Genomic DNA, 3,419 nt, shown 5'->3' with positions numbered 1-3,419 from the left:
ACGGAGAGAATATATATTAGCAAATCTGTCCAAGTATCAAGCCCAGAAGTACACAAATAACAAATAGAAGTCACAACTCACAAAAACAAAAGTATATGCCTACACATCGAGAAATAAGGATGACAGTCATCCTCCCGGCTCCTCAGCCCTTTGGGATTCCTGGCCGTTGGATCGTTTTGCTTGATGCAATCTGGGCCATCGGATCGAGCCCTGGGACGACCACGTCCATCGGATCGAAGAGGTGATCCTGTAGCAATGAATAGTTTCGTCCCGTTCGTGCCGCCGCGCGTAATTCCGACGACCCGCGAAGGGCATCTTCGTCATTTCACGTTTACGCATATAAATTGCGTCCGCTCCCGTGTAGATGACCTAGCCGCCTCTCCCCCGCACCCGCGCCCTCAACCCCCGTCCTCCCGCATCCCAGCCCGCTCGCCCCAGCCCTCTCCCCGACCTCTCCCTCCACCAGACCTCGCAGCCCCGCCCACTTCGCCGCCACCAACGCCCCGCAGACCTCGCCGCCGCCGACGCCCCTCAGACCGCGCCGCCGTGGACCTCTCTCCTCGTCTCCCTCGCACCACGCCGCCCGCAGCCTCGACCTCTCGTCATCAGAAGGGAAGGGAAGGGAAGGGAAGAGAAGAGGGAGAGTGAGCAGGTCAGGCAGCAGCCAAGGTGCTCGCAGATTCACCGGCGATGTCGTCCGACCTTGGCCTCCGAGTGCTTGTGCTCTGCCTGTTCCGCGCCCACGCAATGGCCTGCTCAGGATGCCGCCCTCTCCCCTGCTCCAACCCTAATCCCCTCCCCTCAAGCTGTTGCTCCTTTTGGTCACGCAGGTGCACGGACGCGTCCCTGCTCCTCTGGTGGACAAGGTCGGTTCTGATCTGGATGAGTAGTAATTGCTGCAGGTGGACGAGGCACGAGCCCTCATGGCTCCTCCCTCCTCCTACCCCCCCACCCCCTGAACCTGGTGAGCTCCACCCCCTCTTCCTACCCCTGCACATCTATCTTATCTAGCCAATTCTCTGATTTAGCTAGGTTCGAAAGAAGAGAATTTTCTTTGTCTTTCTTGTTTTGGTTTTACCTTGCTGCCAAGGAAGGCCTTCGATCTAGCTAATTATTTACAGAGTACATGTTTGTTGCCTTGCTTTACTTGTTGGCTAGGGTTGGGATCTTTCTCTAGGATTGTAGTGAGCTTTCAGGAAGAGGTGAATGCAGCAGGACATTGGGGGTGTTTGGATGTATGGGCTGCCTGGATCTTGTTAGAATCCTTTGGATTCATTAGGTCTGGTTGGACACCCTCGGTTTTTTGTTGCTATGCGGGAGACAGTGTAGCATTGCTAGATTCCTCGGACGATTTTTTGTTGCATTTCTTATTTTGTTCGGTGGCTGCGAGTTTGGCATTGGCTCGTGTTATTGAAATTTGTCTAGATAAATTAATTGCTTGATCTGTTTGTTAGTCTGGGTTAATCCTTGGTTTAGGCCTTTGGCTTAAGCATTAAACAAATCACATGACTGGTTATAGATAATTGCAGGGACTATGCATGGCATTGTAATCAAACCACCATTCTTAGCTGTTTGGTTGGCGATTTTGATGGAGAGAGGGGGGCTAGGTTGTAGACATGTCAGGTGGTTAGTTACAAAGAGAGTGGAGATTTATGCCTATTGTGGTTGCAGTTCTGTGAATCAAAGCGCCATTCTTAAATGCTAGATTAATTTGGTTGTCTCATCTGTCACCAGATTCCAGTTTCTAATTAGCGGTCAAGGAGTAGATAACTGCACAACTTTGGACATGCATGAGGTGAGTATGCATGTAAATCTGTCTCAATATTAACTGATAGGGCAACTAATGTGACCGTTTTGTTTTGCAGGCAGTGGCTATTAAAAAGATAGATGACTGTAACAAATAATGTGTGAGAACAAGGAGCCAAAAATATTGGAAAACGACCATAAGATAGATAGCGGATTCAGTGATTTGGTTATTATGGAGGTTGATGGAACTTGGTCTACTGTCGGAATTCAGAGCCATAAAGCATTGGACTTGGACAAGGTAAGTGCACTTGCAGAATCTCCATCTAGAATATCTAGTTTGGGTACTAATTACGTGACTGCTCCATGGTTCAGAGCTCTTCCATGGCAGCAACCAGCAGTCCAAGGCCAAGGTGAGTTCCCCCTTTTCCTCCTCTTGCTGAGCTCCCTCCTTTGCCCGCCATTTCCCTCGCTATCTCAGTGATATGGTTATATGCGCTGCTAGAAGTGAGGATTTGACTATATTTCCGAAGCGAAAATATAACGAAGCGAAAATTGTTCCAGAGATCTGGGAGTTGTACTTCTACTTCTGTTGTGATGTGTCTTGCTTTCGTGTTTGTTTACAATTGGCAAGTTTTAGGCTTTTACTGTCTTTAGGCCATCCTAGCAATACTTTTTACAGTTATACTGCAAGGTCTGCACTATTTGTTCTCTTCTGAAAATATGATTCTTGATGAAGTTTTACTTCACTGTTGGCATCTCCTCTGTTTGCTGATCTACAAATGTGTTTTTTGTTTTTACATTGATAGACAAACTTTTAGTCGTACTTTCTAGGATCATAGTTTGTTGTCAACTACTTCCACTCATGGCTGATATATGTGAGTATTTAGACTGGATAAATATACCATGGCCTGGACTGGTGGATTGAGTATAGTTGGTCCATACAGATTCTGTTAGATATAACTATCTTTTTTTTAATCAGCCATGTGACTTCTTGCTAACGGCTTGAATTGACCCACTCCTACATATGAAATTGTAATTTTGTTGCTCATGAGCACTTTTGTGTGTGTGTGTGCTCATGAAGCTTCTCTTCTCCATGGATGAATCTCAACTGGAAGCAGCAAGCTATCTCAAGGGAGGGGATTCTCAAGTCACCCCACTTCCAATCCATGGACGCTATCCACAAGGACCAAGATGACGATGACCAGGAAGGAAGGAGCCCACGCCCGACCCCGACGACGGCGGTTCCATTTGTGTGCCGGCGTCGACCACAACCTCCCTCTCTATAATATGGTTGTGCTTTTTTTTGAGGAGTGGTTGTGCTTTATTTTAATTGAAAGAAGTTCATTCTCAACTCACTTTGCTTATATCATAATTCAGCACCGACTCTTTCAGTCTTTCCTGCCTCCTAGCATGCTTTTACTCTGCATCTGCTACGTGATAGTTATTGTTACTGTAAAATATGTTTGAAGCCTGTAACTGATTACACTTTTAGTCCCATATTCTCAAGGACTTCCAAGAAGTTGAGGTTCTGAATAGGTTATTAGTATCTAACCATGTTGATAGCAATTAGCTTTGTCCACTTACTGAGCTGTCCTTTTAGTGTTCTGAAGATATACTTGAGTTTTATTTGTTATAGAAGGCCTCCCAAAAATCTAACTTTCCTTGACAGACAT

At 46.5% G+C, this 3,419-nt stretch overlaps 1 long non-coding RNA gene across 1 annotated transcript; it reads left to right on the top strand.

Moving 5' to 3' along the window:
• The first annotated feature begins 387 nt into the window (after nt 1-387).
• Nucleotides 388-3,140, top strand: LOC119356689. Its single transcript, XR_005172005.1, has 5 exons — nt 388-964; nt 1,735-1,795; nt 1,866-2,044; nt 2,119-2,156; nt 2,865-3,140. It is a non-coding gene; the product is annotated as an uncharacterized LOC119356689 (long non-coding RNA).
• The last annotated feature ends 279 nt before the right edge of the window (nt 3,141-3,419 follow it).

This window comes from Triticum dicoccoides, chromosome 2A (genome assembly GCF_002162155.2).
Source record: "Triticum dicoccoides isolate Atlit2015 ecotype Zavitan chromosome 2A, WEW_v2.0, whole genome shotgun sequence".
Classification (NCBI taxonomy): Eukaryota; Viridiplantae; Streptophyta; class Magnoliopsida; order Poales; family Poaceae; genus Triticum; species Triticum dicoccoides.
The sequence above is the reverse complement of the archived record's forward strand: the minus strand, read 5'-3'. Positions and strand labels throughout refer to the sequence as shown.